This window comes from Taudactylus pleione, unplaced genomic scaffold (genome assembly GCF_031769625.1).
Source record: "Taudactylus pleione unplaced genomic scaffold, aTauple2 ptg000473l, whole genome shotgun sequence".
NCBI classification, from domain to species: Eukaryota; Metazoa; Chordata; class Amphibia; order Anura; family Myobatrachidae; genus Taudactylus; species Taudactylus pleione.
This window is the reverse complement of record NW_028284875.1, coordinates 11,486,852-11,513,559: the sequence shown is the minus strand read 5'-3', so window position 1 is coordinate 11,513,559 and position 26,708 is coordinate 11,486,852. Positions and strand designations below refer to the sequence as shown.

General features: G+C 48.7%; 1 long non-coding RNA gene across 3 annotated transcripts in view; it reads right to left on the bottom strand.

Annotated features, from left to right (window-relative positions):
* Positions 1-1,691: 1,691 nt before the first annotated feature.
* LOC148503978 (uncharacterized) overlaps positions 1,692-26,708 on the bottom strand; it is a 29,812-nt gene continuing 4,795 nt past the window's right edge. For all 3 annotated transcript variants that reach the window (XR_015869935.1, XR_015869934.1, XR_015869936.1), the window contains 4 exons: positions 22,225-22,347; positions 21,140-21,188; positions 13,679-13,821; positions 1,692-2,487 (listed from right to left, as the gene is read on the bottom strand). This is a non-coding gene — a long non-coding RNA (uncharacterized LOC148503978). The remainder of the gene's footprint in view (positions 2,488-13,678; positions 13,822-21,139; positions 21,189-22,224; positions 22,348-26,708) is intronic.

The window sequence follows — 26,708 nt, the reverse complement described above, 5'->3', positions numbered from 1 at the left end:
TCCAGAGTGATCCCCCATGTCAGAGCATCTTTTTGGGGGTGTTAGGGTCATTTCCCCAAAAATCAGAGAAGTTTTCGCTGATTTCACATTCGCCGGGTGCCGTTTTCAACGATTTCATATCGTATACGGGTATAATCGGGGGCGCGCACGATACTTTTTCGCCGGCAAAAGCTCCGATGTGCGGTGAAAACTTCAACGGCGAGGTTAACGTTTCATATTGAATATCCCTCTATATCTGATAATAGCGACCAATACGGGTGCCAGACATTTTGTAAAAGCGGGTCACAATCTTTCAACCCTAAGATATTTGATCATCGATCATATTCCGGCCTTCTTTAGGGGAGGAAATAGATCCCTCAAATTACTTCAGTGTGAATCTCACTGGATTTATAGGTTAGTCATAAAGCCCTAGGGGTTTGAATGATAATTTAGGGTTGCACTGCTTCCTGTAATATTTTGGTATGTGTTACTTTGTACTTTAGGCCTTATTGTCTAGTACATAGGGCTTTGGTCACTTTTTCCTTTTCAGTTTGTGATCAGGTATTGTGTGGTGTTGGCCACTCTGCCCGCATCTATGGATGTTTTGTTGGGGATGTGGATGGGGCTGACATAACACTGCATTACAGAAGTCTATTTTTCTCTATTGACAAGTCCTTGTATGAAATCGTTGTGGATTAGTTCTGTGTGAATCGATGTTTAATATTGTCGTCACCCTGCCCGCAACTACGGACGACTGTCAGGGAGTTGAGTCAGATTGGCGTTTCATTGCATCACTTGGGCTCCTTATTGTAATTCTGGTGATATTTGTATTGTCTTTTAAATATCTCTGCTTTCCAGCCTTCTTAGTAGACCCTACACCCTAATTATAGGTGTTGTTAAAAGGTCATTGTTTAAGACTGCTTTTTAAAAAAAAATAAAAAATTGTCATGTTATAATGCTCTTTCTTTTGGCCATGTTGTGCTAGATTTATTGAACTAATGTTTATTATTGCTATTTGGCCTGAGCTATTGGGCTGTACAGTTGCTTGACTGATGTCTATAGCCCCAAGTTGGTGTCTTTTGTCTATATTGGTAATCAAACAACATCACACTCTGACCATTAGATGTTTTCCAGCTGGATTTTTAGATTGTGTGTATTATATCCTGGTTTGGCATCTATTTGTACAGTGATCATGAATTGTTGACAAGTTTTTAACTCTTCAAATGGGATTTAGTCAGAGAATGGCATTTCTTATTTTGACTAACCTGGGTTCATGCTGATTGTGTGTGTGGCCGGTATTGGTGTTAGTGACAACAGGAGACAGGGAGGATTATTATTACTAATGATGGAAAGGAGGTGGATAAAAGTATGTTTATGTGGTGTAATGTGTCTCTCTGCATCACCCAACAAATAACACAACACACAGAGGCTTCAGAATGTCTTATATTCAGCCAACGTATAAGAAAAACTCTTTATATTAAGGGAGCTAGTCTCAGGTTTTGGATGTAGGTGATGATCCCAGAGACTGTCCTTTAGGTATAGAGTCTTGGGGGTACATTTACTAAAGTGAGAGTTTTTAGAAGTGAGTTTTAAAAGTGATGTTTCCCATAGCAACCAATCAGATTCTAGCTATTATCTTCTAGAAGGTGCTAGTTAAATGTTAAGTAGAATCTGACTGGTTGTTATGGGCAACATCACTTTTAAAACTCACTTCTAAAAACTCTCACTTTAGTAAATTTACCCCTTGGTGTTTACTTTTCATCCAGATTGATGAAGACTGCAAAGCCCCTCAGCCGAGGGTTCTTGCATGTAACTGATGATGTTCACAGAAAAGAGTCTTTATATAGAAGGAGGTGGTCTCTGGCCATGTATGTAGGTGATGGCCCGTGAGACAGTCCTTTTAGGCACAGAATCCTAGTGTTTATTCTTCATCCAGATTGTGACTTTGATGAAGTCTGCGAAATACCTCAGCCGAGGGAACTTGCATGTAAATTGTGATGTCCTTTAGGTACAGTCTTAGTGGTCACTCTCCAGCCGGATTGTGACTGATGAAATCCACGAAGCCCCTCAGCCGTAAATTATTATGCACAGAGTCTTAGTGGTCACTCTCCAGCCGGATCGTGACACTGATATGTTCTGCTGAGAAGACACTCATCCGAAGTATCTGTGCAATTATCCCTGCATTGTCTTAGGTGAAATTACCCTGCTTTAGGTGCCCCGAGTCCCCCAAACCCTCGGTCCAGATTCTGCATCAAGATTTTTATATTATTGCAGTGCTGGCGGTTCTGAGAGGGTATCGGAGCTAGGATAGTTTAGTGGAAGTCGGCCGGGGGGTGGGTACAGGGCTGGCCACCATGCAATTATATTTAATGGTAGCTCCAGTGTTTGTGGACATCACTTTCATCATTCCCTGGCGAGTGTTTTGGGGGCATCTAGAAGCACCAACATTGAGAATGTGGAGGACAGTCGGGGTGCAAGGATAGCTGGTCACAGAGAAGCATGCCTTAGCTGTAATTACACAGGAATTACACTCAGTAACAATAAGTGAGAATTACTTTTAAAGAACAATAAACCTTAAACATACAAATGGGGTGTGCAAGATTTTATACAAATTGTTGTGTCCCTGAGGTCAAATTGTAGAGTGTAAGTGTAAGAGGAGATAGGAGAGAGAGTGACTGTAAGAGGAGAGAGAGATAGGAGAGTGTGAGTGTAAGACGAGAGAGAGTGAAAGAAGAGTATGAGTGTAAGAGGAGAGTGTAACTAAGAGGAGAGAGTGTGAGTGTAAGAGGAGAGTGAGTATGAGTGTAAGAGGAGAGTAACTAAGAGGAGAGAGATAGGAGAGAGAGTGTGAGTGTAAGAGGAGAGTAACTAAGAGGAGAGAGAGTATCAGTGTAAGAGGAGAGTAACTAAGAGTAGAGAGCTAGGAGAGTGAGAGTGTAAGAGGAGAGTAACTAAGAGGAGAGAGAGTATGAGTGTAAGAGGAGAGTAACTAAGAGGAGAGAGATAGGAGAGAGAGTGAGAGTGTAAGAGGAGAGTATGAGTGTAAGAGGAGAGTAACTAAGAGGAGAGAGAGCGTAAGAGAGTAACTAAGATGAGAGAGAGTATGAGTGTAAGACGAGAGAGAGTGAAAGGAGAGAGTATGAGTGTAAGAGGAGAGAGATAGGAGAGAGTGTGAGTAAGAGGAGAGTAACTGAGGAGAGAGAGTATGAGTGTAAGGGGAGAGTAACTAAGAGGAGAGAGATAGGAGAGAGTGTAAGAGGAGAGTAACTAAGAGGAGAGAGAGTATGAGTGTAAGAGAGTAACTAAGATGAGAGAGAGTATGAGTGTAAGAGGAGAGTAACTAAGAGAGAGAGTGTGAGTGTAAGAGAGTAACTAAGATGAGAGAGAGTATGAGTGTAAGAGGAGAGTAACTAAGAGGAGAGAGAGTATGAGTGTAAGAGGAGAGTAACTAAGAGGAGAGAAATAGGAGAGAGAGTGAGAGTGTAAGAGGAGAGAGAGTGACTGTAAGAGGAGAGAGATAGGAGAGAGTGTGCGTGTAAGAGGAGAGAGAGTGACTAAGAGGAGAGAGTGAGAGGAGAGAGATAGGTGAGAGAGTGAGTGTAAGAGGAGAGTGAGTGTAAGATGAGAGAGATAGGATAGAGTGTGAGTGTAAGAGGAGAGAGAAATAGGAGAGTGTGAGTGTAAGAGGAGAGAGAAATAGGAGAGAGAGTGTAAGAGGAGAGAGAGTAGAGTGAGTTTAAGAGGAGAGAGTGATAGAAGAGAGTATGAGAGAGGAGAGAAAGTGTGAGTATAAGAGGAGAGAGATAGAGAGTGCAAGAGGAGAGAAAGGAGAGAGAGTGTGAAGAAAGGTAGAGAGGTAAGAGAGTGAGACAGAAAAGAGAGATGGGTGAAAGATTACATCTCTTCAATATATAGTTACGTGCATGTACAGTATTTTTACATAGTACGATTATTATAAATGTATTATTTTTATTCTTTAGGATTGCAAGAATAATCTTAGATTCAAAATATTTAAATTCTAAATAACAAGAGATATGGTAAGAACTTACCTTTGTTATCTCTATTTCTACGAAGTCCATAGGGTCCACAGGGTTGACCTTGGGGGGTTATAGCTGGAACAGGATCCATGGGCACCACACAGTTAAGCTTTTAGCTCCCAGGATGCACTTGGGTCCTCCTCTATACCCCGCCCCCGAGCCACAGGCACCTCAGTTGGTAAGCAGCCTAGGCCGGAGGAGAATATGGAACAGAGAGAAGGAAGACTGGAACACACAAGAAACCATACTCACAGCAATGGGAGACGGAAAACCGGTGACCAGCCACACAGCCCATTTGAAGCCAGGTGCGTCAGGGCGGGCGCCCCGTGGACCCTATGGACTTCGTAGAAACAGAGATAACAAAGGTAAGTTCTTACCATATCTCTTGTTTTCTACTTCAGGGTCCATAGGGGGTCCACAGGGTTGACCTTGGGGATGTCCCAAAGCAGTTCAACTAAGGGCGGGGACGCTCCTGTGCTGAAAGGAGCACCCGGCGCCCAAAGGATGCATCCTGAGAGGCGAAGGTGTCAAACGCATAGAACCTCAAAAACGTTTGAATAGAAGACCAAGTGGCCGCCTTACACAGCTGAACAGCAGAAGCGCCACGTCTAGCAGCCCAAGAGGGACCCACAGAACGAGTGGAATGAGCCTTAACAGAGGCTGGCACAGGTAAACCCTCCTGTGCATAAGCCTCACAAATAACAGAACGAAGCCAACGGGCTAACGTTTGTTTGTTGGCAGGCCAACCCTCTTGTGAAAACCAAAGAGGATAAACAAGGAATCAGACTTCCTAACCGAAGCCGTCCGGTCCACATAGATTCTAAGCGCCCGGACCACATCTAAGGAAGTCTCACCAGCTGAAATATCAGGGGACTGAAAAGCTGGCACAACAAGTTCCTGATTAATGTGGAACTTCGAGACCACTTTGGGCAAAAACTCAGGACGAGTGCGGAGCACCGCTCTATCCTGGTGAAAAATCAGGAAAGGAGGGCGACAGGAAAGCGCCCCCAATTCAGACACCCTCCTGGCCGAAGCAATTGCCAGTAGAAAAACGGTCTTAAATGTCAGCCACTTGAGCTCCACCGACTCAAGAGGCTCAAACGGAGGACCCTGCAGGACCCGTAGAACCACCGCCAAGTCCCAAGGTGCCACAGGAGGCACAAAGGGAGGCTGGATCCTGAGAACACCTTGGAAAAAGGTGTGAACGTCCGGCAGCATTGCAATCCGCCGTTGAAACCACACAGACAAGGCGGAAACCTGAACCTTCAGAGATGCAAGGCGTAAGCCGAGGTCCAATCCTGATTGAAGAAATTCCAAGACCCTAGAAACTCGGAACACCTGAGGATCATAATTTCTGGACTCACACCACTGAAAGTAAGTGTGCCACACCCTGTGATAAATCCGTGCTGAAGCAGGCTTGCGTGCCCTGAGCATGGTACCAATAACCGAACTGGAGAAGCCCCGAGACCTCAAGACGGCTGTCTCAAGAGCCACGCCGTCAAAGACAGCCGACCCAGATCCGGGTGAAGACAGGGCCCTTGAGACAACAGGTCCCGACGCTGAGGAAGAAGGTACGGAGCGTCGATGGAGAGGCTCCTGAGATCGGAGTACCAAGGACGTCTGGGCCACGCCGGAGCTACCAGCACTAGCGTGCCGCCGTCCTGCTTGAATTTCCGCAGAACCCGAGGAAGTAGGGATATCGGAGGAAACAGATACGCCAGGTGAAACGTCCATTGCACCGACAGCGCGTCCACCAGACTTGCGCCTGCGTCTCTTGTCCTTGACCCGTAAACGGGCAACTTGTGAATGTGACGGGAGGCCATCAAGTCCAGCTCCGGCAGTCCCCACCTAGAGTAGCTGAAACACCTCTGGGTGAAGTGACCATTCCCCGGGATGCACGTCGTGACGGCTGAGGAAGTCCGCTTCCCAATTGAGGACTCCGGGGATGAAGACCGCCGAGATCGCTGGAATGTGACCCTCCGCCCAAGTCAGGATGCGAGACACCTCCGACATCGCTGCCCGACTGCGAGTTCCTCCTTGGTGGTTGATATACGCCACCGTGGTGGCGTTGTCGGACTGCACCTGTACCGCCCTTCCGTGAAGAGCGGGGCCGGACGACTGCAGGGCCCTGTATACAGCCCTCAGTTCCAGGATGTTGATGGGAAGAAGAGTTTCTTCCGCAGACCAACGACCCTGGAGAGACAATGAGCCGGTCACTGCCCCCCAACCCCGGAGACTGCCATCCGTCGTGAGCAGGACCCAGTCCGGGATCCAAAAGGGGCGCCCCTCGACCAGATGAGCTGTCTGAAGCCACCAAGCCAAAGATTGCCGAACGTCCGGAGACAACACCAGCACCTGAGAGCGGATCCGGTGAGGTAACCCGTTCCATTCCGATAGAATCAGCCCCTGCAGGGGCCGGCAATGGAACTGGGCAAATTCCACCATGTCGAATGTCGACACCATGGACCCCAGAACTCTCATAGCCGAATGGACCGACAGGCGGCAACTGCGTATCCGCAGCTGTAGGGAGGCGACCTTCTCCGGAGTCAGGAAGATCCTTTGCTAACGCGAATCCAGCAGGGCTCCCAAATGAACCATCCGCTGTGATGGAATCAGGGAGGACTTTTTCCAATTTATCAACCACCCGTGTGCTTGCAGGCAAGCGATCGTCAGGTGGAGATGTTGAAGCAGTACCTCTGGGGAGCTCGCCAGCAACAGGAGGTCGTCCAGATACGGCAGCAGCCGTACATTCTGGTTCCGAAGATGTGCGGCCATGACCGCCATAATCTTCGTGAACACCCTCGGCGCCGTGGAGAGACCAAAGGGTAGCGCCCGGAACTGATAGTGGTGTTGAAGGATAGCGAACCTCAGATACCGCTGGTGCGAAGGTGCTATCGGAACATGGAGGTAGGCGTCCTGGATATCCAGGGACACCATGTAATCCCCCGGTTCCATCGCCAGAATGATGGAACGTAACGTTTCCATCCTGAACTTGGGAACCCTGAGGAATTTGTTCAGAGACTTCAAGTTGAGGATAGGGCGATGAGAACCATTGGGTTTCTGCACCAGAAACAGACACGAATAATACCCCGTCCCTCGTTGTGATTGAGGAACGGGAACAATGACCCCTGCTTTCAGCAAGGACTCTATAGCCTCCTGAATCCGTAACGCCTTGGTCTTGTCCTGAGAAGGACTCGTGCAGAAAAACTGGTGGGGTGGTCTGTACCGAAAAGACAGGGCGTACCCCTGGGAGACCACTTCTCGAACCCAGGCATCCGTGGTGGTATCGTGCCAGCACTGGGCAAATAGAAGAAGTCGGCCTCCCACTCTGAGGTCCCCCAGAGGGAGGTCCGTCCCATCAGGCCGCAGGTTTATCTTCCTGCTTGGAAGAAGGGCGCCGTGCACTCCAGGCTTGCTTCTTGGGCTTAGAGGCAGTCTTACTCGCAGATTGTCTCGGGAAGGACTGACATTTCGCCTTCCCCTGAACCCGAAAGGAACGAAAAGCCGAACTCCGAACCTTAGCAGGCAGTGCCGCCGAAGGGAGGAAGGCTGACTTGGATTTAGCCAGGGTATCCACAATTTTGTCCAAGTCCGGACCAAATAGTAATTCCCCATTGAAAGGTAAGGCCTCCAGGCCCTTCTTTGAATCAGAGTCCGCTCTCCAGGACCGCAACCATAAGGATCGGCGGGCAGACACCGCTGCAGCCGATACCCGCGAAGTCAGCAGACTAGCATCTAAAGAAGCTTCTCCAATGTAAGAAGCAGCGTCCCTCATCTGTCCCAACAATGCCCGCTGGACATCCGGAGCGTCATCCGAGAAGGTATCTTCCAATGCATTGGCCCACCCCTCAATGGCCTTGGCCACCGAGGAGATGGCCATGGACGGTCGGGCCACCGCCCCGGAGAGGGAGTAAATTGACTTTAAACAAGTCTCAACTTTCCTGTCCGTGGGATCCTTCAGCGAGGATATCGACGGTAATGGTAAAGTAGCGCCCCGAGTTAAACGGGTGACATGGGAATCCACCGCCGGTGGTTTCCCATTTTTTACAATGTGCCTCAGGGAAGGGATAATTAGAAGCCAACCGCTTCTGAGGAAGGAATCTCTTACTGGGCGCCTGCCAAGCTACCGCCATATGATCCGTCAACTGATCCGACAGGGGAAACACCGCAGAAGCCACCCTAGTTTTTTTGAAACTAGGAAACTTCGACTTAGGAACCGGTGCCTCATCCTCTATAAGAAGAATAGCTCGCACCGCCCTAACCAGTGCTCGCACATTAATGGACGACTTGGTATCCATTTCCTGGACCGAGGCGTCCGAGTCAGTGTCATCAGGGACCTCCCCATCATCTGAGGAACCCTCTGAGTCCGATACCTGAGCAGCCCGTGCCATGAGTGAGCGTTTTGAAATCCTAGAAGGCATGTCAGTCTGCAACATTGACTGAAAAACCGAGGAAGCGGCCGCCAAATTTTGTACTGAGTTGGAGAGCACATCCACCCAGGGTGGAGGAGTCACCATAGGGGCCTGAAAAGGTACCACAGGCTGCTGCGGCACAGGGGAAGCCTGTATATACATAGGCAACCCCGCATAGGGACCCACCGACTGAGACCCAGGAGGACTCCGCAATAACTGCGGGACACCCGGGGAATGGGGGATGGTCGGCTGGGGTAACGCCCTAGTAGGGAGAGCAGTCGGGACCGATAGACGGTCCGCAATAGACACCAGCACTTGAGAAAACATCGCCCACGGTGGCTCCTGCGTCAGAGAAGGTCTGGATGGGCCAGGAGCCACCTGGCACCGACTACACAGACCCTCCTGTGACAAATCCTCCCTATCCACTCCTGCAGAACAGCGTCCGCAGGAGGCCAACATCGGAGCCACTGAGCGCTCAACCTCCTCGTCTGACATGACAGAATATATTATATATCTGGCACCAGGGTAGAAGTAAAACGCACTCACCGGTGTGCTGAACAACAGCCCACAATATGGCACTGAGTAGCACACAACTGTATGTGACGGACCTCACAAATACGTGATCTATATAAGTGAGGTCAGTAGAAACGCCCCTCCCCCACACACCTGTAGGGCTTGTAGGAGAAGTAAAGGGATAGGTATAAGCTGACAGTAAGCGGAAAATAAGCACAGACAGGCAGCACTAGCACAAGTCACATACCATGCAGGAAGATATACTCACTGCACCTTTACACTACAATCAACCTGCCCAGATTCAGTGTCTGGGAGGGCTATAGTGCTGTGTACGCTGTCCTTAATCAGGGGAGAGGTACACAGGGGGACCGGTCCGCATGCTCCCTGAGAGATCTGCGCTGCCACTGTGAGAAAATGGCCGCTGGAGACCTCAGAGGAGGAGTGGCCGAAGAGTCTGCAGCTCAGCGACGCCAGACTGCGTGCTGAAAGGCGCGCTGAGCTGAGGGGAGGAGCCGCTGAACAGGGAAGGCTTCCTCCCCTGGCTGGCCATAACCCCAGGGATGCTGGCTTCCCGCATGCCCCTTTATCCCTGGTGGTCTAGTGGTCCCACGGGTTATGGGGGGGGCCCGCCGCCACTGCCAGCAGCCTCCGGTCTGTCCCCAGGACCGGAGGCTAAAGGACTGCATTTAAGGTATTCCGCGCGCCGCCGCTAGCCAGCGACGCGCGGCTCACCTGCATCCCCGGCGACTCCGGCAGCAGTCCTGGGAGGTAGACAGAGTCCGGCTAGTACGGACTCTGCCCTCCCGCCACGATCCCCAGATCAGTACTGGCGTCGCGGCGCCAGTCGGGGATCAGAGCGGCAGCGTGGGCGTCTGTACAGACAGCCCTTCGCTGCCGTCTGTAGTAAAAGAAACTAAAATAAATAAATAAATAAAAAAGCTTCTGGGGGCTGCTCCTGCAGCCCCCCTGCGCGGTGACCGACTCCGGCCGGGCACCAGCTTACACTGAGGTGCCTGTGGCTCGGGGGCGGGGTATAGAGGAGGACCCAAGTGCATCCTGGGAGCTAAAAGCTTAACTGTGTGGTGCCCATGGATCCTGTTCCAGCTATAACCCCCCAAGGTCAACCCTGTGGACCCCCTATGGACCCTGAAGTAGAAACTATATAATTTATAAAATATAAAGCTTAGTTTTAATTTATATGAATGTGAACAGTCAATTTTCTTTTCTTTTGGCCTTTGGCCAGACACGGCTGTAGCAGGCTGCGCTGCTACTTATTTATTAACATTTACTTATACTGTGTAGAGCCTGCATATTTGGTTGGACTCTACAATTATGAACAATACAGAAATAAAACAAGACTGGACAATAGCAGGCAGACAAAGAGATATGCTACTTCTACTTGAGCTGCTGGTGTCACATTTTCCGCTGCTTGGCTGACGTAAGGACTTAGGGCCTGATTCAGAGCCGGACGCTCTGACCAGAGCGCTCGCTCTGAATCAGTGCCCTCCTCCATGAAAATGGAGCGGCCTCCTGGCCGCTCGTATAGCTGTGGGTGACCACCCACAGCATATGCGAGCGGCCATGATGATGGTCGCGATGGTCTTGACCATCACGACCATCGGACTTGCGACGGAGACCCTGTGGTAGGGTCTCCCTGCCACAAGCCCTGGAGTGATTTTGGCTCCATCAGAGCCAAAATCACTCCCACTGACATCACTAGTGATGTCAGTGGGGCCTCGGTCTGCAGGCACGCCCCCGGCACGCCCACCAAAGGGGGCGTGCTGTCAATCAACATCGACAGCACGCCCCCTTTGGTGCGAGACCCGGAGCGATGGAAAGCCCGTCGCTCCCCGGGTCTCGCGCATGCGCACGACGGAGCTCCCTCCGTCGTGCGCATGCGCAGTGGGGAACAGTCTGAATGACCCCCTTATTCAGCTCAGCAGCGGGAGATTGTAAAACGCAGTTCAAGTGGAAGAAGCGCTGGGTAGCTACAGTGGTGTCCATGTACATTAGGCAACATAAATTGTATTCCGTGGGCTTCTCATGCCTCTCTAGTGGCTGGCCACAGATTTCTGCTGACTGCTCAGATCAAACAACTTTATGGGTCTCTACCATTGCATTCTCCCAGTGGGCCCTTCATGCTCCAGTCCCACACAGCATTAGCCCATACATCTCCTGACAGCAAAGGTTACTACATAATGTCCTTTCTATCACAGGGAGAGTCCGCAGATACAGTGATAGAAATGACCAGGGAGATATCCGCCTGGCGGCCCTCCCCCTTATTTGGCTACGGCCGCCATTTCTGGTGCCTTCGCTCCTGAAAGACAAAGAGGATGAAAGTGCTGTCCCCACGTCGCACAGTCCTCCTTCTCATACCTCAAACTCACTGGAAGCTTTCATACTGCTGCATGTATGCAGTGTAATGATGCAGGGGTGTAACATGGCAGATACAGATTTGTAGTCATGTCTGTGTGATCCTGGGAGTATGTGGTGTAATGATGCAGGGATGTAACACAGCAGATACAGATTTGTAGCCATATCTGTGTGATCCTGGGAGTATGTGGTGTAATGATGCAGGGACGTAACACAGCAGATACAGCTTTGTAGCCATATCTGTGTGATCCTGGGAGTATGTGGTGTAATGATGCAGGGATGTAACACAGCAGATACAGATTTGTAGCCATATCTGTGTGATCCTGGGAGTATTTGGTGTAATGATGCAGGGGTGTCACACAGCAGATACACTGCTGATTTAAGTTAGGCATTTTTTATCTATTTTCGTATCTTTCTATACTTTATTTATATACTATTGTAATTTCGTAGGACACGCTCATTGAGTCGGTGGCCTGGGAGGGCTCTGCGCTGTATTAACAGAGCCCACTAAGACCTACGTCGCAAAAGCAGATGCCCGTGACACTCATTCACATCCTATGACCGCCTGGGGGTACGCTCACCGGCTGTATTAATGCATGTCACACAGCAAGCAGCAGATGCCCGTTATACTCAGTCACATCCTATGACCACCTGGGGGGTAAGCTCACCGGCTGTATTAATGCATGTCAGCAGATGCCCGTTAGATGTGTTACGAGGGAGTAGCTTTTCTTTATTTTTGTGATACCTTATCCCTTACACCCACTATCATTTTTTGTTATATACATGTTTTTCCCTGCTGATTCCTCAATCACATTAATTAAAATTAATGTTCAATACTAACATTGAATGTACTATGTGTGTTTGAACGCTGGCAATGATGGACGGTGTTCTATAGTATATGCGTCACGCTGTGGCATTGTTCAATACTTTTTGATATCATCTCAAAGATTTTTTGTCACTGCCTCTGTGTGACACATTATATACACCTTAAATACTCTGTGACAGACACTTATAATTTCCTCTTGTCACCTCCAAATCTGTCTGAACCACAGATCGCATATTGTACACACTGGAGTGTGATAATTAACTACTCTATTTATGGTATATGAACATCGGTAGAAGTCAGCAGATGATTATAGATCACTTAATGAAAACACATAGTACTGGTTTATCTGCTTTTCTTTACACAGATAATGGATTTATTTTATACTATGCTGGCTGCAGGGGAGGCTGGTACAATATACACTAGCATCAAGCACTAGTATGTTTAGTGATATACAAATTATTCACAAATTGACGTATAATTTTTCTAAACCATACTATGGATGCCTTATATAAAATTATTTCCTGTGTATATAGATTGTAAAGACTGCTGCTTTAATCATTAAGTATTGAGACTTGAATACTTTATCAATATTTGCTGTATTAGAGCCTATACATTTTTTTATATCTGTCTATTTTCATGTTGTTTTTCTTAGTATTGACTACTTATTTTTAAACAGAATTTAATAAAAGTTAGATTTTACATTAACTACTAATACCCCTTTTACACCAAAATCCAGGGTCTGACCCTGGAATTTGAACACTGGTCAATCCCGGGTCGAACTCAGCTTCAGACCCCGTTCACACTGCAATTCGACCCGGGTTATTCCCGGGTTTGCCCAGTTCACACTGAACCCGGGTAATCCCTGCTTTTCCCTATAGATGTCATTAAAAATGGACTTTTTAAGGGCTGACAAAGATGAGGTCACAAAAGGCAACAAAAGAGAGGGGTGGGGACTGCTTACAGCATTGCTACAGACTGCTGTTCTGGCTGTGTATTAGCCTGTTCTTGTGGCTGCTGGTCAGGCTGTGGTGCAGCTGTGTGCCTGCCTGCTTTTGTGGCTGCTGGTCAGGCTGCTGTGGTGTAGAAGGATAGGCAGGCAAGCGATGGCTTCATGTGTGTCTCTCTCTGCAGGGCACTGAGAAAATACATCATCTGCCAGTGCCCCAGAAGCTCCAATCAGCATCTTTCAGAGCTAGCAGGGTCAAATAAGCAGGGTAGCACCCGTTCACACTGCCTCATGACCCGGGAACAACCCGTGTTCAACCCTGCTCTCAACCAGAGTAAGATTCCCGGGTAAATCAACCCGGGAATTTTTTCTGGGAGCCGTTCACACAGAGCATCGACCCGGCAATAACCCGGGTTATTCAGTTGGTGTAAAAGGGGTATTAGTGTGCCCCCAAAAAAGATGAGTTATTTTCTTCTCTTTTCCCCCCTCTGCCATTAATAACAAAGTAAATGTAATGTGAGGAAACATATGTTGGCTGAGATATGGTCCAGAATGAGGGGTTGACATGATAACGCCCCGATAATCCCCTTACCGGTCTCATGGTTCTAGTTTCTCTGTGCAAGATAGAGCCCAAGGTTGGACAGCTCATAGTCTGGCAGATGCTTGGTCCGAGTTCTGTTCTCTCCTAAATTGACTGGTGCGTGTAGCAGAGAAACAGGTTGTCCAGATGGTGGCCTGAAAATGGTTTTATATTCAATTTATATGTGTGAGCAAAACATAGTACAAAACATGTTAGGCAAATAGTTTCCTAATCCTGTAAAACTTTTCAAACCATCTAAAGTCATGTAATGACCATTCGTTTGCAAAAAAACCCCCCCCAAAAACCCAAAACTGGTTAAAACTGTACCCAAATAAAGATATTGGCTTCTAACATGTGCTGTGGAACGGAAAGCCCAGTATAATAAATGACAATATCGCTAGGCAATGTGGAAGAAGCTTGGGATCAATGCGGGCACGACCATTTGTTTGACAGTCAAAAAATAAGACATACAGTACATGCTGGGGCTGATTCTGAGCCGCATGCTTTGCAGCCGTTGCTGAGTTTTGCCACAGACGCATCTGCTACTCTATGCCAATGCCGCTACAAAGCCCTTACTGGGTGTAAATCCATGCATCCGAATGTGCAAGGACTGAGACGCCTGATATCAGCGCCCGTAGATGCTGAAATACCGCTTGGTGTATCTTAAGTTGCCACCACCGGTCACAGAATGAGCTCTAGCACCTGCATATGGCAGTTTCTCCGTCTGACTATGGCCCATACTTGTCTACTCTCGAAGAATGGCCGGTAGGCTCCCAAAAATCACGTGGTGCTCACGGCTGCCCGTAAGAGAGGACAAGTCTCCCAGTTGCAGCCCGTCAAAAATCCCATCCTCCTTTCCCTAGAGTACTCACTTACCGAGTGAAAGTGGGCGGTCCAGGGAGGCCAATGATGTGATTTGCATTATTGTAGCCCCGCCCCCTGCTTTACAATGCTGGTAATCTCTACATTGTATAGATGGGGGCGAGTCACAGTGATGCAATCAGATCGCCACACTGCCCACCATTGCCGCCACGCCCCCTGCAACGCCGACCTGGCTGCCCCCCTTTCAGAGGAGGAAACCAGAAAGTCGGTAAGTATGGTATGGCCTCCTATGTATGCAACCGTTTTCAGCGAAACACCTATGACACTTCCATAGGACGCAACATATCCATGCGTCTGGTTAGAGACCCAGTTACCTTCCAGTCGCTGCACAGGACCACCCAATATATTTCGGAGGCCGTGCGTCCAAATCTGTACAGTGTCTCTGTACGAACACCATCAGGACGCATGTGTAGTGCAACTCAGATGCACGCGCATATGAAAAACATCGCTTTACTGCGTCTGACATTGCCGATACGTCAGTCTTGGAATCAGGCCAGGTAATGGCTACTGGTACAATCTACATTTGCCATTTCTCGGTTTGCTTTGGCAGATTCCCTGAGAAAGAAGCCTTGTCTCACATATTGGTTTTGCCTTTTAAATTATTGCCGATGTAATTTCTACAGGCTAAATCGCCGCAAACGCTTGAGTTCTTGCAACTTACAGGTTATTACATATGGGCCACAGAATCAGACATATACACAATAATATAAACAGAGAAACAGACAATTTAACAAGATGAGCAGGATATATGTTTAATAACAGACCAGGAAGTCAGTACTTCAGATGACTCAAATTAACTGATATGCAAGATGATGAACAGGTGAGAAAAAGAACCACAGAGCAATATGAGAAAAATAAAAGCAATACCAAAACATGTACAGTGACCAAACAGTTCTACAATCCAGACAGTCACAACTGATGATTCATTACGGATCGCTATTGCGAACGCAACTGTGATTACGCACACAATCCCACTGCAAAAATATGCTAATGAATGCTATTGCAATGCCGTCGCAGCCTAACATAAGGAAGCCCACTTCACCTTACACACATCCGTAATACTTTGCAAGTCTGCAAGACCATCGAGTACCATTGGAGCCTCACGCACACTTGCACAAGGCCTGACTTTACTCAGAAATTGCTAACCTCATCGCATGCAGTGAAAGCCCAAACTGCTTATGGTGACTAATTTATGCACGCCCCTGTAAAGGGGTTCAAACGCATTGGCACACCTGCATTTCGCCGACCACCCCCAAATGCTCACTTGCTGTCAATCACTTTGCAATGGGTCTGCGTAGTCACTGCGCAGTACACAACAATCAGCAAGTTGCGTGCGTAATCGCAGTTGTGATCAGTAATTAATCAGGCCCTAAATCACAAAGAGCCTAACACATAGGAGTGTATTTACTAAAGTGTGGGTTTATAGAAGTGGAGATGTTGCCCATAGCAACCAGATTCTAGCTACAATCTTCTAAAAGGTAAGTAGAATCTGATAGCTTGCTATGGGCAACACATCCACTTCCAGGGCCAGCTCCAGGTGGAATAGCGCACCTGTGCTATCATTGTCTGGCGACCCCCAGCCCGAAAAGGGGGCATGGTCTAATATCCATAGACCATGCACCTAGATGACACCATTTTGGGGGCTTGCCCGTATGGCGCACCTCCTGTTTTATGTCATGCTGGGGCGCCAGCCAGCAGCTGACCTGCCCCCAGCAGTCTCCCTGCACTGAATGTACGCTGCGGCATCCTTTCAGCTTCACCAGCACTGCTGCTCTTTGTTTAGCAGTGTCCCCAACCTCCCGACCGCCCAAGGGACACTTCGGACCAAGAGATAGAAAAGCGGGATAGTGCCCAAAAACCAGGACTGTCCCGCTGAAATCGGGATGGTTGGAAGGACTGCGCCTATATTGGGTGGCGTCCCTGTACAATGCATTTAGCAATTGATTTGACTTTTGTGGACTCACCAAAAAGACTATATTTACCTCTCTGCCTTTGCTGCAGAAATCACCAAGAAAATGTCACAGGTGCCATCTTCCCGGAGACAAGCACATGCGAAGTAGACTATGATGAGAAACGGGGGATGCAGGGAGACTACTTGCAGGCCCATTTTTTTCTAGGAAAATGCCCCTGGTTGCATTTATATTTGGTATTCAAGTAAACACATTGCACATACGCGTGTCCATTGAGGAAAACGTAACGATTCGTGTGATAAACTTATATAACTCAATATTCAGCCAATTACCTAGATTCCTGCCCGGTAGCAGATGGTACACTGACCAGGTAATTCTTTGCCTGATTATTCTTCAATAATGAGTGCATCATTCTCATGGAAAACAATTGGCCTTCATTGTGGGAAAAAAAGCTAAATTTCTATTATTTTAGACGGTGTAATGGTTAGCGCTACTGCCTTACAGCACTGAGGTCATGGGTTCAATTCCCACCATGGCCCTATACTGGTAGGTTAATTGGTTCCCCACAAAAATTAACCTGTTTGTGTGTGTGTTAGGGATATAGATTGTAAGCTCCACTGGGCAAGGACTGATGTGAATGGCCAAATATTCTCTCTGTAAAGCGCTGCGGAATATGTGTGCGCTATATAAATAACTGGTAATAAATAAATACTATAATATAATAACCAACGGATACTATAGTCAAAGATCAAATTCACAAATAGTAACTAATGAATGTAAACTAGCACCATTTTCTAACAAACATCACATGATTATTTACAGTGGGAAACATTTCTTCCTCTGCCTACCATGTTTGCTGTTTTTATGGTCGTTGGTTGAGACTGCCGGGAGAGTCCCTTAGTCTGGTGACTGGTAACAGAGAATAATAGCTTGTTCTCAGCTGCACAGAAAGTGCAAATATGATGTTAAACATCTCAAGTTCTGTAATGGTATGGGAACTTTTCCATATGTATTTGGGAATGTTAAAATATTCCATTTCATCCCAATGAGTCATCTTCTGTGACTTCCTCCCCAATGACCTGCCTAGTCTCTTACTGTATACTGTATGAACTAAGGGCCTGATTCAGCAAGAATTGCTAATGCACAAGCAAACGCAGTCGGCTGATTGTTGCGTACTGCGCATGCTTCGCAGTGCACGAATGCTTCACTGCGATCACGGAGATCAGGCAGAGCAATTGCACAGTGATTGACAGGCAGTGAGCATTTGGGGGTGGTGATGGGAGGGTGGTCAGAGAACCGCAGGCGTGCCAGAGCATTTTAACGCTGTTACAGGGGGGTGCATAAATTAGCCACTACGATGGCATATACAGCATTAGTACTCACTGCATAGGCATCTTCATGTTGTCCAAGCGAGGGCTTTGCGATTGCAAACATTACCATACTTTCGCAGCAGTCCTGCGTACGTGAATGCAGCCGCGATCGCATCAGCGATTCTTGCTGAATCAGGACCTCATTTTGAAATGCAGTGATCTATACTAATGCTAAAAATGCATTCAAACCTCAGAAAATGCGGTTTTCGGAGGTTTGAATGCATTTTCCATATGCACCAAGCTCCGAAAAACTAAGCTAAGAAAGCTACCTATAAATGACAATGACGAATAGAAGCCTATGGGGTTTTTTTTCGGAACTTTCCCCGAGAAGGATGGGATAGGATCCCTCGTAGCTCGCGCTGGCAGACAACTGCATGCAAAGGGACTCCCGGGTCCCTCAGTCTACTCTGCACATGCGCTGTCAAGAGAGGAGGGGTCTGCATGGAGGGTACTCCTTCCTCTCTTAATCCACCCCTAGCCACACACAAGTAATGTTTGTGAAGGTTGTACAATTATATGGGGTGGATTAAGAGAGGAAGGAGCAGCCTCCATGCAGGCCCCCCTCAGTCTGTGCATGCGTCCAAACCGCACTGCATGTGCGTCTATATAGTTTACTGCTGAAAGCTGCAGAACAATATAGGTTCAGACAGAGGCATTTCAGTGGGCGTGTCTGGGTAGTAACGGGGGGCCACGCCATAATCAGTTGCACTGATTGTGGCCGCCATATTCAGGTAAATATTCTGCTCCTCCATAGGACTGGTGTAATGTGCGTCTTAATAAGCAAAGTGGCAGATTAGCTTCACAGCAGGTGGGCATCTCTGTACGAATCCCATCGGCTGCGTCATTAGCATTAAGAAAAAGTCGCAGTCTGAGTTGTCCCCATTATGAACTGCCCATTCCCCATGGTTTGGTTATGCCAGTGATTTTCAACCTTTTTCAACACGAGGCACACTATGCAAGATTTCAAAATTGCCAAGGCACACCATCTGGCGATACGGCGTGCGCGACCCATGAAAAAACAGACATTTGCCTCCACAGGAATAAAACACACTACATTGGCCTCCACGGGAATAAAACACACTACATTGGCCTCCACGGCAATAAAACTCACTACATTGGCACCCACAGGAATAAAAGGCACATACCTTGGCCCCCAAAGAAAAAATAACATTGGCCCCGACAGGAATAAAATGCATACATTGGCCCCCACAGAAACAAAAAATAAAAACTCCACATTGCTCCTCTCAGGAAAAAACAATCAATAAGCCCCACAGAATAAATCTAAAACACTTTCACACAAATAAAAGAAAACATTGTCTGACCTCACAGAAAATATAATCCACATACCTGTTAGTGCAGAGTGTTCAGCAGCGTGAGAGCGTGCAAGCATGCATGCGGGCAGGAGAGCAGACTGTCTGTCCTGCGGAGCGGGCATGGTGGGCGGGTGAGTCAGTGGCTGGGCTGGCTTGCGGATCGGGTATGGCGGGCTGAAAATGCGGCGTGCGTGACCTGTGATGTCACGCCGCCGCATCCATGCAGGTCACAGCCGGGCGCGCCTGAGTCTTCCAGTGGAGCTCAGCGGCAGCGCTGCCCGGTTAACAGATCTGCAATGTGACTGGTGGCCCTGACCGCCGTTCCTGACGGCGCTGCGGCACACCTCACAACTGCCCACGGCACACTAGTGTGCCGCGGCACAGCGGTTGAAAACCGCTGGGTTATGCAACGTCACCTTTACTGTGATGGTTCTGTCTGTGTTCTCACCCTATTCTTGCTGATATCACAGGGTACGCTATCATTTTTTATAGTATGGCTGGTTGGCCTGACTAGTAGTACCACATGTCTTAGAATTTCCATGAGCTGTTGCTTTCTGTTGCCTGAAAGAGAAACATGACAGGGAATCAGGATCTCCAGTGCTGGATTTACGTGTGGAAACCGAACACGGATCAGCCAAATCTCTCTTTGAATCATATTATGGAGATATATTCCATGCAGACAGCAATAGTAAGTGCGCCAGGGTAACAGGAGCTGTGGCTTCAGTTCATTGTAAAACAATGCTCAATACACACAGTTCATACACATACAACACAGAGAGTGTAATTAATAACTAATAAAACCAATAGAACTGCAGGAAGGATAAAAAATTTAATTCCGACAAGACGCAAATACGAAAGTTACTCCTTTTAAGTATAGATTATTACATATGTCAGTTACCTTTCTCTTTAAAAGAGAACTTGGAAATATGGTTTATTACTGGAGATCGATCTCTAATTTCAATGTCAAATCGACACAAAATTGCGTCTTTTGTTTGTTTTTTAAAAACATTTTTACGCCTTAATTTTTTTATGCAAAATGCATCTAACACTTCAGCTCAAGAAAGGGAATAAGAGAGAGGGAGGAGTGGTATGGGGAGGTCTACTCTCTCTGACCCCTCGGGGTAGATTTACTAAAGCTTCTAAAACAGACTAGCAGTGGTGTTGCCCATAGCAACCAGTCACGACCGGAACAGGGAACAAATGTGCCCTGGGCTACTCCTGGTGAGACCTGGTCAGCTGCAGACACTGCAGTGTGCCCGTCAGAAGCATCCACACGGCATCCTCTTTAGCCGGCGGCACACGTGAGTAACTCTGGTGTCTCAGCACTTGCACATTCGTACGCACCTATGTACACAAGGGAAGGGCTTGTAGCGGTATTAGCATGAAGTCTCAGATGGGCAACAGGCAAAAGTCACAGACACTGCTACATCTGTCTCAGGATCAGGCCCAATATGTCCCTTCAGGAAGTGATGGGGAAGGGAAAAAACAGTTTGTACTGGGTACTATGGGACCTATTTATGCTCTGGCACTACTCATTAAGCTATATTTAATAGAGATGTGTGCGAACCCCCATACTTTGGTTTTGGTTCTAATTCATCAGCGTGTTTTGGGAAAACCACCCTAAAGTGTTTTGGTTCGTTTTCAATTTTGGATCCCTTAAAAAAACGATTTAAAAAAAAACAAAACGATAAAACACAGCTATAATCATGTGTACATGCAATCCAAATCCCGAATTCGGTTTTTAAATCCGAATTCTGAACTGACTACAGAACCGAACCGGGACTCTGTGTGACTCAGAACCCCAAAGTGATTTCGAACTGGGACTCAATTTGACTTGTAACCCCTAAGTTCGGGTGTGTTCATATTTCAGGAAAACCGAACCGCACATCTTTAATATTTATGAATAGAAACTCTGTTCTGCATCTAGATCCTTGGTAGGGGGAAGGGGGAGGGGATTAGAACTAGTTTATACCTGTGTGATCGGTGACTGTTACTTACCTGGTGTCAGTACTCCGCTTCACTTTACTGCAGAAGGAGATATTTGCACCTTAAGAAATACAAACATAAAAGCTTACTGTGTTTTCTATAGGTTATTATTTGCTTCCCAAATATTCTGCTTAAGAATTTCAGAGTAATGACAGTCTCTGAATTGTAATTAACGTTACAGATCGATCATCAGTTATTTAGCGTGATTGCCAAGTGACACTGGACGATGACGGACCCCATGCCGTGCAACTGGCTGATGACCACGCACACACACACACCAATGTAGCCAATGGTCATAAACAGTGGCGGATCTTACCTAGGGGCTGCGAGTCTGCAGTCCCCCCAGTAAAATCCGCCACTTCAGTGAGCCCGTGCAGTCCATGACTGCACTGGCTTCACTGTGATTGGAGGCGACTTCACATTGGAAGCTCCACCTGCCAGTCACGCTGAAGACAGGCAGCAAGGGGTGGTGTCTCCTCCCCCTGGGACAGCCAGTCCGGGCTGCGATCAGCATTGAACGGTTTCCAGTGGAAGCTACTGCTCTGCCTTTCGGGCAGCCCTACAGGGTTTCTCGGGGCTGCAAACAATACAGCCCCGATAAGCTGGTGTTACGCATGAACATGCGCGGCACCACCTCCACGCATGCGCTGGTCTCGACGCCTGCCAGATTCATTAAGCAGGTGCCGGGATCCAAGCCAGCAGCAGCCCCCCTCAGGTACGAAGGCAGGAGCTGCTGCTGGTCATAGAGATTAAATTGATCATCTTAGCTCTATATATGAAGCCATGTTGGGGTAATTTGCATAATCAGGGGTCAGTGGGGTGACGTAATTTCTCTGGTTCTCTGCCACACATGGGAACAGACCACGCACATGTTCGGCACGTCATAACGATCAGTAACCTCTGCATCCCCTCTGTTAATGCTTCATAATTCAAGCACTGACCAAGTGATGAATAAAATTAAGGTAATACTTAGTCTACCCGATATGTAGTAATGAGTTCCTAGAGAACGTAGCTTTGTACAGTACTATGTCTTATTTTACAATTTCTTATAAATCTAAGCATGTTTTATCATAATGACTTGTATGGTTTACCGTTACCCAATAATGGCTGATCCAGGTCAAGGTCATGATTCTGAATTGAGGATCTTGTCTGATTTTCACTGGCAAAGGATGGCAAGGAACCTCCCGAACCCATTGTCATTATCGTGACTTCAGATGAAACTGTATTAAGACGATGCAATCGTGTTATTATCCTTGTATAGCACCACCAGAATTACACTGTGCATATGTACTTACAGTATATGCCGTATGCCAGCCCACTTTGACCACTGTATATATCTACATTCTGGGGGATAAACAATACAAGTGATGCAAGAAATCCCACAACTGGGTGTGTATCTAGGGGTCTGAGTGCCCCTGGCAAAGTAAGGGACTGGCACCCCCTCCTCCCCTCACAGCTCTCACCCCTCACACAGATATCCCACATTAAAGTTCCCCGTATTCCCCATTGCTATCAGCTGAGTGTTTCTTTCTTCACACTGTCAGAGCTGGCCTCTGGTTTACTAGCACCTTGTGCAAGAAATTTTGAACTTCCCCCCACATCAAGCTATATATACACAATTCTTCTTCACCCACAGGAATATATAAAAAAATAAAACACACACATGGCCCCTATAGGAAAAAAAAAAAAAAAGAGATATGGTAAGAACTTACCCTTGTTATCTCTATTTCTACGAAGTCCATAGGGTTCCACAGGATACCTTGGGGTATAGGTGTGACGTCAGTCGCTGGGCACCATAGAGTTAAGCTTTTCAGCCTCCCAGGATGCACTAGGGTCCCCCTCCTATACCCCGCCCCCGAGCCAAGGCACCTCAGTTAGTTATCAAGCCATAGGCCGGAGGAGGAGAAGGAAGAGAGAGAAAAAAGATCTGGACACATACAAGAATCACATTCTCACCAGAGGGAGATGGAAAACCGGTGACCAGAGCAAAGCCCATCTGCAGCACAGGTGCGACAGGGCGGGAGTCCTGTGGAACCTTATGGACTTCGTAGAAATAGAGATAACAAGGGTAAGTTCTTACCATATCTCATATTTTCTACTTCAGGGTCCATAGGGTATCCACAGGATACCTTGGGGATGTCCCAAAGCAGTATCCTTTAAGGGTGGGGACGCTCCTGTGCAGAAAGGAGAATCCGCCGCCCGAAGGAAGCATCCTGAGAGGCGAAGGTGTCAAACCTGTAATACCTCACGAAGGTATGGACAGAGGACCACGTAGCAGCCTTGCAGATCTAAACTGCCGAGGCACCACATCGAGCTGCCCACGAAGGACCCACAGACCTAGTGGAATGAGCCTTCAGAGAAGGAGGGACCGGTAGGCCTTCATGAAGATAAGCTTCAGAAATAGCCATACGGATCCAGGCTGCCAAAGCTTGCTTTGAAGCAGGCCAACCCTTTTTACGGAAGCCATAGAGGACAAACAAAGCGACCGACTTCCTAAACGAAGAAGTGCGGTCAACATAAGACCTTAAGGCCCGCACAACATCCAAAGAGGCCTCACCCACGGAAAGACCCGGTGAGTTAAAGGCCGGAACAACGATTTCCTCGTTAACATGAAACTGGGAAACAACTTTGGGAAGAAACTCGGGCCGAGTGCGGAGCACTGCCCTGTTCCCATGAAAAACCAAGAAAGGGGGTCTACAAGAAAGAGCCCCTAACTCAGAAACACGTCTGGCCGAAGCAATGGCCAGAAGGAAAACAGTCTTAGCTGTTAGCCATTTAAGATCCACTGATCCCAGTGGTTCAAACGGCGGTCCTTGGAGAGCCCTCAGGACCACAGCCAAATCCCAAGGCGCCACAGGTGGAACAAAGGGCGGCTGAATGCGGAGAACACCTTGCATAAAGGTGCGCACATCCGGGATTGTAGCAATCCTACGGTGAAATCAGACAGATAGGGCCGAAACCTGTACCTTCAAAGAAGCAAGGCGAAGCCCATGATCTAGTCCCGCTTGCAGGAAGGCGAGAATCCGAGACAGACGAAACTCCCGCGGTGCATAACCTCTCGGTCGACACCACTGGAAGAACGTATGCCACATGCGATGGTATATCCTCGCGGAAGACGGTTTCCGAGCTCGTAACATGGTACGCACCACAGAGCTGGAAAACCCCCAGGACCTCAGCATGGCCGTCTCAACAGCCACGCCGTCAAAGACAGCCGAGTCAGGTCCGGGTGAAGGCAAAGACCCTGAGACAGAAGGTCCGGTCGTAGCGGCAACCGCAGAGGACTGTCCACGGACAGACCCTGAAGGTCTGAGAACCAGTGCCGTCTGGGCCACGCGGGAGCTATCAACAGGAGCGTCCCTCCTTCCTGTTTGAATTTCCAGACTACCAGTGGAAGAAGGGAGACCGGAGGGAACAGGTATGCGAACCGGAACGTCCACCGGACGGACAGAGCATCCACCAGAGACGCCCCTTCGTCTCTTGTTCGAGACCCGTACACCGGCAACTTGTTGTTGTGTCGGGACGCCATGAGGTCGATCTCTGGAAGACCCCACCTGTCCACCAGCAGTTGAAGAACGTCCGGGTGCAGGGACCATTCCCCCGGATGAACGTCCTGGCGACTTCGCCTCCCAATTTAGCACTCCCGGGATGAAGACCGCTGATATGGCCGGAAGATTGCGCTCCGCCCAAACCAGGATCCGAGAAACCTCTACGAGAACCGCCCGACTGCGAGTTCCTCCTTGCCTGTTTATGTAGGCCACGGTGGTAGGGATGTCCGACTGGACCTGCACCGGGTGACCCTGGAGAAACCGATGTGCCTGCTGGAGAGCATTGAAGACCGCACGGAGTTCCAAGATATTTATTGGAAGCTCCGCTTCTGTCGGCGTCCACCTGCCATGGAACAAGTGTGGACCCGAAACTGCTCCCCAGCCCCGAAGACTGGCGTCCGTTGTCAACAGGACCCAATTTGGAACCCAGAACGGACGTCCCTTGTTGAGGTGGGTCTGTAACCACCACGCAAGGGACAGGCGAACCTCCGGGGTGATCACAATCGTCTGGGACTTCAGAGACTGAGGCAGCCCGTTCCACTTGGACAGGATCAGGTGCTGCAGAGGTCTGGAGTGAAACTGGGCGTATTCCACCATGTCGAACACAGACACCATGGAGCCCAGTAACCTCATCGCCGAGTGTAGGGACACTTGTCCTCCGTCACGAAGATCCTTTGCTGTCCCGAGGACAATAAGGCTCCAAGATGCAGAATCCTCTGAGACGGAGTGGACTTCTGCCAGTTGATTAGCCAGCCGTGCCGTTGCAGCAGTGCAATGGTCAGGTCCAAATGGCGTAACAGGAGCTCTGGAGATCCTGCCACCAATAACAGGTCATCCAAGTACGGCAACATGCGGACTCCCTGCAGCCGCAGAGAAGCCGCCATGACCGCCATCACCTTGGTGAAAACACGTGGTGCTGTCGCCAGGCCAAAAGGTAACGCCCGAAACTGGAAGTGGTCGCTGCGGATTGCAAACCTGAGGAACTGTTGATGGCGCAAAAGAATAGGGACATGCAGGTAAGCGTCCTGTATGTCCAATGACACCATGTAGTCCCCAGGTTCCAGCGCCAGAATGATGGACCGTAGGGTCTCCATCCGAAACTTCGGGACCCGCAAAGACTTGTTGAGTGCTTTGAGGTTGAGAATCGGACGATACGACCCATTGGGTTTCTGTACCAAAAATAGATTTGAATAGAAACCCTGGCCCCTCTGGGAGAATGGAACAGGCACTATAACTCCAGCCTGGAGCATAGTGTGCAATACCTTCCGCAGCTCCGTAGCCTTGTTCCGGTCTGATGGTAGACCCGTGGTGAAGAATCGAGCCGGGGGTCTGTGCCGGAAGGAGAGGGCGTATCCGTGGGAAACCACCTCCAGAACCCAAGTGTCTGTCGTAGTGGCCGACCAACACTGGGCGAACTGCAGCAGGCGGCCTCCCACCCTGGGATCCCCCAAAGGGAGGCCCGGACCGTCAGGCCGCAGGCTTGTCATCTGGCTTGGGGGCCGGACGTCTGGTACTCCATGCCTGCTTCCGAGGCTTGGCCGATTTCTTAGGACCAGCCTGTCGAGGAAACGACTGTGGTTTGGGCCTGCCCTGGGCCCTAGATAACCGAAAGGACGATGGTCCAGAACCAGAAGGAGCAGCGGCCTACGGGAGACAAGCCGATTTGGCTGCCACCAGCGTGGCCACAATCTTATCCAGATCCGGACCGAAGAGAACTTCTCCGGTAAACGGCAACGCCTCCAGACACTTTTTGGAATCTGCGTCCGCCTTCCAGGATCGCAGCCACAAGGTGCGACGAGCAGCCACCGCTGCTGAAGAAATTCTAGACACCAGAGTACTAATGTCTAGGGCCGCCTCGTTGATATAAGTGGCCGAATCACGGAGATTCCTAATCAACTCCGCCTGTTCGGCCGGACAGTCGGAATCAAAAGAAGCCTCTAATGAATCCGCCCAGCGCTCCATCGCTCTGGCAACCCAGCAAATGGCCATAGCCGGTCGTGCTGCCCCCCCCGCAAGGGAATAAGCGGACTTCAGGC